Here is a 7,852-nt window from a genome sequence, read left to right as displayed (position 1 = left end):
TTACTAAGCGTGAATCATTATTAATTAATTTCTACCTTAATTAGCACTTGCACTTAATTTGCCTGTGCTGTAAATAGTTACTCATAATTATTTCATACTTAATTACTCATGGACTAACCATTTGAGCATTTATTAATCATTAGTAAACTATGAGAGAATGATTTATTAATAATACAATGCAATGATAATTCAGGCAGCTGTTATCTGTTAGTTAAGTCTTTTTGAGAGCTTTTCTGAAGTGAAGACAAATTATGCTTTATTAAGCATTTACTAAGCGTGAATCATTGTTAAATAAGTCTTTGTTCATTATTAATTAAGTATTTATTCATGCTTTATTAAGGCTAAATAAGGTGTAGTTATTATTATTAAAGTGTTACCCTATTTTTTATCAACTCCAAAGCACTAAGGAGTAGGGGTGTGCAAAAATATCAAAATATCGATATAATGTATCGTTTAATCTGATGATACAGTATCGATATCGGGGACTGCTGTATCAATATATCACCAATACGGTTTTGTTGCTTGTTTAGGGGAAGGAAACTCATTTATACAACACATTTGACATTTTTACTGTTTCAATGATTAAAATGTTTGTGTTTCATATTAAATTTGCACAAGCATTAGTTTAACAAAGATTTTTGGTATCACAAACATGATTTAGCCTTTATTTTTTATTGAACTGTATCAAATCGATTTGAAATATATCACATCAAATCAAAAGTGCACTCTTATCAAGAGACGTATCGTATCGTGGCCAGTGTATCAAGGTATGTATCATATTGGCAATGTCTTAATGATACCCAGCCCTACTAAGGACGTCACACGACGGTTTTCCCTGTGAATGTAAGGGTGGTGTGGGTTCCCTGTGGTTAAAATCCAAATTAATCCAATATTTTATCTTTCAGTCATATTTATTGGGTTTTTGATAACAAAAAAACATTTTAACCATCTCTAAAGATCTGCAAATGCCATACCATATTTCACAATGGTAATTAAATGCTGCACAGAAGCACGAAAAGGCAGTGTAAGCAATAATTTAGCTCCCAGCCTCGTTTCCATGTCTGCCATTTTGGGACATGTACTCGAGTGCAGGGTCGACTCGGGCTTGGTTCCATATGCAGAAATGTTGGTCCTAGGGATGTTAATAATCTGGCAAAGTTTCATGCTTGTACCATCGAAGTGAACAATTGGGCACTTTTTTGGTCTTCAACAGCTCCACTATGAGGGGGCATATACCTAGAAAGGTCACTATCTAAACCCCAGTCAGCGCTAGTGCAGCCTCTGCAGCTCAGGGAGGGGATTCTGGAGGTTCTGAGCTTCACATGATGCCTGAACATAAACTGAGAAAGAGACAAATTTGGATATGACCTTTATCTGCAAGTTAAGGCTTTGGCAACAGGTTCAGTTGTGATTATAACATTTTAAGCCACACATGGTACATACAGTTTTAAAAGGAAAATTTAGCTTTTTCCTTAGTATTATTGCAAAGTACAGGGTGTCCCAAAAATTTGACATCATTTCGCAGACCAATAATTTTGGTATTTACCTGGTCCCCGAAGGGTTGACCAGGTTTTATATTCACCCTGTGTGTGTGTGTGTGTGTCCACCCGTGATAATTCCGACATTTATGGACTGATTGTCACCAAATTTGGTGCGTGCGTCAAGCCCCCGTGCCCGATGCCGCAAAAAAAAAAAGTTTGGTGACGATCCGAGGTCATTTGAGGTCACACGGGTCAATTGAAAGGTCACGCCATTATAAAGGATTGGCAATTTCATCACACAAGTTGGCACACACATAACCGGGGCACACTGGATGTTACAGGTTGAAACCGGTCAAGGTCACTGGAAGGTCAAGGTAAACAAGGTCAAATATGTGTTTTTGGTCATAACTCTGCGAAGGATCGAGCTTGAGCAACAGGAGTGTCTCAAAATCTCAGAAAAATTATTATCTATTTATAATTCTATGCATTTGTATAGTAAAATATTAGTTTTTGAGATAATCAGTAATTATACCAGTTCCTTTCTCTTTCAGTGTAGCTGTTGAAATTCTAATTGGAACAAAAATAATTTCCATTTCTTCTTTTTCTGGTGATACACAACACACTGATCTACATTCACACAACTCACATACACACAACTCATGAAAAATGACATTTTGGTTCCACACTAGTAAACATAGACATTCTCATGTGTGACCAACATCACACTAATGTTCATGGGCCTGTACAGATACACACATTACATTGTGGATATAATGATCATGTAATATGGACTGGACTCCTCATAAACTGCTTCTGTGAGGATGAACTGACCCACCGACGCCTCATGGGGACCAGGCTGATATCTCTGACTGCACTTGTTCATGTTGAAATAACCTAAAATTTTCACAGAATGTATAGAAACAGATCAAGATTTTATATTTAATGTAATTCACTCGCAAACAGAAGTCATTTTGTGTCTTGGAATCTGCTCGCACACACTCACCCAAGACTGTGCAGCGTACATTCAAAGCAAAATTTGGTAAAAAACTTCAACTGGCAAACAAATTTGGACTTGGTACCAGAAATTTAAAGAGGAAGGCCGTTTATGCAGGGCTAAAGGATCTGGTAGAAGGTCCAGCAAGTTCATGAAAAACTCTTGCGAAGCCCCGAGAAGTCCATAAGGAGAATGTTTGGAAACTCCTTTGGAAATTCCTCGAATGACGGTTTGGTGTACCAGATCATTTAACTCGACATAAGCAAACTTCCTCTTTACATTTTTGGTACCAAGTCAAATTTGTTTGCCAATTGGTGAAGTGTTTCTAAATTTTGCTTTGAAGGTACTGCTGCAGTCTTGGATGAGTGTGATCCCAAAAAACGCAAAATGATTTCTCTTTGAGAGTGAACGACAAGAAAACACTAAATATAAAATCTTGATCTGTATCTATACATTCTGTGAAAATTTTAGGCTATTTCAACAAGAATTGCCAAAATGATTGACCTGTGAAATGTCAAATTCTTTGTGACACCCTGTATATTACGGTAATGAAAATATTACTGAAATTTAAAAGTTCGTAATTACTGTTTAATGTTGGTCATGTTTCCCACGACATGTTGAGGCATAAACCTTTTCTCGTAAATGCAAACAAGTAATTCCTTAATAAGAGTAAACAAAATATGTATTGGATCATAATCAGCAGTGTCATGTGATTCAGTTTGGTTTTTGCAGCTTAACGCTTGAACCACAAGTTAAGTCACCAAGACAATTACAGGGCTGCTGGTTTAAAAAGAAAATCCTACTACTATTTCAGGAAGTAATTTTAATAGCAATTGTTGGCGTGTTCCAGTTGTAGAAAATAATGACTGGAATCGATTGATTGAAATCACAAACATTTATTCCCTATTCAATGCAATTCTAATACAGAGCTCTGGGTCAAACCACTGTCCCTGATGGCCTCTTCTACACAGGACTTACAATCAGGTCATCTGACGCCTGCATCTGTCTCTTCACCCAGTATATATACACATTGAGTGTGTACACATGCACATCAATAATGATCGGGTTTTTTGAGTATCCCGGTTTCTTCATGGTGCATGTAAACGCAGTAACCCGGTTTCAGTAACCCGGTTATTAGAAACCGGGTTACTGTAGCTTGTTTACTCCGATAGTAACCGGGTTACTTGTGGCATGTATATGCAGTACCCCGGTTACTGCAACATAAAGTTGAGTGCGCATGCGTCCAAAAGACACTTTCCAGCCTTTCACCACAACAGTAGTCACATAAATAAATTGACCAAACGAGTGAAATGACTGTAAAATAAAGAGCTACGCTAAACCTGCACACGTACAATCCACTCGTACGACCTGCACTCGTGTGATCGCTGAGAAGCTAAAACATGAACTATCTCCTATACTCTATATGCACGGAACACACTTACCATCATTAGCGCCTCTTCTGTCACAGAAATAACACACATAATCCACAGAGTCGTGTCATTTAGTCCAAAAGAAACTGATCACATCAGCGGCACAAGGAGCGAGTTGTTTTTATCGCCGCTAGCAGTTTATGCTAATTAGCCTACGGTCTTAAGTTTTGTTTCTGTAAAACGTAAACAAATGTGATCACAGCTGAATGATCTGATCAAACGGGCTGATGTGGCTCTATAGTCTTTATGGTTTATATGTTGTAAAGTTGAGTTTATTTATGCAGAAGATTTTAATGAAGAATCTGTTGGGTTTGATGTGTGCAGTGGATTGTGGGAGATCTCGTAGCTCCTTAGCTTCTTATGCTAAAGGAGCTCACGGTTTGTATTTTTCCTGGTTTATGAAATTTATTTAAGTAAATTTTTGCGCCTGCGCATTTGTAAGATTATGTCAAGAAACCGGGATACTCCATTTGATCATGTATACGCGAATATGAGTGTCCCGGTTTCTCAGTGCGCATGTAAACGCAGTAACCCGAATACTGACATAACCGGGATATGGCGAATAACCGGGTTATTGATGTGCATGTATACGCACTCATTCACAGAAATATGCAAATGATATGTTGTCCAGGTTCACTCCTTGGATCCTCCCTGAAGCCTCTCCGTTTATGGGAATGACCAGATCTGTTTAGGTTTGGTGCCAGCCAGGATGACCCCACATCAGCTGCTCTGTAAAGAATTTCCTTAAAAAGACACAACCTACACAGCAGTATCTTTAAACACATATATCAGATGTCAGTAGTTAAACATTAACTGTGTGACTTCATTAACAATATTTAAACAAATATATGATTTCACTCACGACACTTTATTATTTGTTACGGCCTTCACAGTGAAATCATACGTTATGCTGCATTAGTATCAAAAACTATTAATTATGCTCACGTGTACAACAATTTTATTTAGAGACGAGCACAGTTGGCTGATACCTGTAGCCCAAGTTTACAGTGAAGACAAAACGGCTGCACAGTTGACTCAAGTACCTGTTCAAAATACTTCCTAGTAACTCGCAGGGTTCCCACGGTCATGGAAATCCTGGAAGAATCATGACATTTTGTAAATTCGGTGAAAGTTTTGGAAAAGTCATGGAATTTTAGTATCTCTTTCACACAACTCCAGCGTTCTGTTAATCATAATAGTCTAATGAGAACTTATTTTTGAACATCTGCGCCTTTTGTTTAAAAGAAACGACAATAAATGCTCTAAATAAATGAATGTAGAATACCAAACAATAAGTGGAAAAGGTGAGTGGAAAGGGTATTTCATATTTAGCTCTAAATGTCTGATCAATTCTACACATGTAGGTGCCGTAAAGTCATGGAAAATTCACTTTAGGTCATGAACAATTCTGGAAAAGTTTTGAAATTTTGTCAGTGAAAAAGAGTGGGAATCCTGTGTGATGCTTTGATTTGAATGAAAATGTTTGCAGTGGTCAAAAGTTATTCCTCTTTTACCAAATGCAAATGAACTAGCTCTGTTTTTCACATTTTCAGACCGTAAAAATGTGTCCAGACCTTTGTTGAACCACAATTTATCACTACAGAGAAATATTCTGATAAATAATATTGAAATGCCAATGACACAAAGGAGGATAAACCAGTAAACAAAATGTTAAATCTTCTGTCTCATTAAAAGTCCTGAGCTTCAACAAATAAAAGGCAGAATGAACCAATAATTAACAGTAGAAGTTATTTATTCTACTTTCTACTACTCAAATCTTACATTATTACATAAAAATGGCAAAAAAAAAAAAAAAAAAATCAACACACAGGATTTTGAATGTTAAAAAACTATAAAAACCATAAAGTTCACTATTAGCCCTAGTTCTATCATGAAAAAATTCTGGAAAAGTTTTGTATTATTTTTTTCCATGAAAAAGAGTGGGAACCCTGTGTGATGCTTTGATTTGGTAAGTGAGGAATAACTTTTGATCACTGCAAACATTTTCAAATGAACTAGCTCTGTTTTTCACATTTTCAGACCGTAAAAACGTGGTGCAGTACCTTTAACACTTTAGTCCAGACCTTGAGAAAACATAGACCGTGTCCCAGGCCTGTCACCAGAACAAATGTTGAAGCACAATTTATCACTAGAGAGAAATACTCAATAATAATAAACAATAATATTGAAACGACTTCATGCCACTGACACAAAGGAGGATAAACCAGTAAACCAAATTTTAAATATTCTGTCTCATTAAAAGACAAATAAAAGGCAGAATGAACCAATAATTAACAGTAGAAGTTATTTATTCTACTCTCTACTACTCAAATCTTACATTATTACATAAAAATGGCCCAAAAAAATCTACACACAGTATTTTGAATGTTAAAAAAGGTTAAAGTTTCATATTTATCTCAAAGTCTGACCAATTCTAAACATGTAGGTGCCGTAAAGTCATGGAAAATTCTCTTTAAGTCATGAAAAAGTCTTGAAAAAGCTTTGAAATTTTGTCAGTGAAAAAGAGTGTGAACCCCAATCTTGTAAAACGTTCCCAGTTACAATTCTCTACAGATCTAAATACAACAGTAATAATCTGTAGCACTTTACGGGTCATATAATGTGCATTTAAAAGATGATTATTATTCGATGTTTGTGTCGTTATTGACCTTGCGTACCTTTGCTTTGGCATTTCGTGTTTTAGAGCTTAAAATAATGGCTTTGTAAAGTTTACTAAATGAATGAACCTGATTTGACAGTAGAAAAAACTCACAAACGAAGCTGCCGGTGATTTATGGATTTAAAATGCACAGGATTTCACTCGCGCTCTGATGTCTGCAGCTCAGAGCACGGCAACATCGTAAACAGGATTAAAGAGGGTGTGTTACAACGTTGTTCCCTCATAAAAAACATGCCCGAAGAGGTTTAAAACGTCATCCGCGCTTGTTAGTAATAATCTGGCAATGTCTCCGAGGCCCCGTTTGAACTCTCCTGACGGTTAACTAAGATTCTGTGCAACGCTCAACCCCCAAGTCCACGTCATCCATCTACTCACGCGACAATACATGCGTCGCGAATTTCAGACTCCCGGTCATCGCGTAATGCATACTGGGACAGGTCCTCCGAAAAAGTGAGCAGCAAACCGCGTCTATTGTCAAAGTCGATCTTTTCAAGTCTTTTGAACCAAATCACTTTTGTTTCTGGTTCTGATATTGTCATATTTTAGTTTTGGGATTCGGACATCGTAATTATGTGATTGTTGGATCCTAACAGTGGAAAATGGGCCTCAGAAGTTTGCGAACTTCATAACTGCAAAAGTGACTCAGATGTGTGTAACTGCAAACCTTCATTCAAACTGTTTCTCTTCCCAACGGAATTGAAAAATTGTGAAAGGTGAAGGTGATGGGCAGGATTGATCCACAGGAAGAACCAAAAAGGAAAACTTTGACTGTCTAAATCATGCTGAGTTTGCAGCAAACGTTTTGTATGTGGAGCGACAACAAAGTAAAATCCTGTTTTTATAGCGAGAGGAACAGAGGACAAACAGACTGAGCTGCACTTTCTTGTTCTTGTGGTTTTACAGCAACATCACGTCTTGGTGTCTCTTTGCAGTGGAAGGTGTTTCTTGGTGAACAGCTGGTGCCTTTCGCTTTGGCATTGACTTTTTAAATTCGTAACCAAGATTGAGCGAAGGATCAGGATTTTACTTTGATGGTGCTCCACATACAAAATGTTCGCTGCAAACTCAGGATGATTTCTTAAGGCGGCCAAAAGTTTCCTTTTTGGTTTGTGGATCAATCCTGCCCATCGCCTTCACCTTTCACTATTTTTCAATTCCGTTGGGAAGAGAAACAGTTTGAACAGGAGGTTTGCAGTCACACACATCTGATTCACTTTTGCATTTATGGAGTTCGCAAACTTCTGAAGCCCGTTTCTCGAGCCGTTTT

This window comes from Boleophthalmus pectinirostris, unplaced genomic scaffold (genome assembly GCF_026225935.1).
Source record: "Boleophthalmus pectinirostris isolate CB_2022bp ecotype Guang Dong unplaced genomic scaffold, ASM2622593v1 HiC_scaffold_16, whole genome shotgun sequence".
Lineage (NCBI taxonomy): Eukaryota > Metazoa > Chordata > Actinopteri > Gobiiformes > Gobiidae > Boleophthalmus > Boleophthalmus pectinirostris.
Note: the sequence above shows the minus strand (reverse complement) of the source record.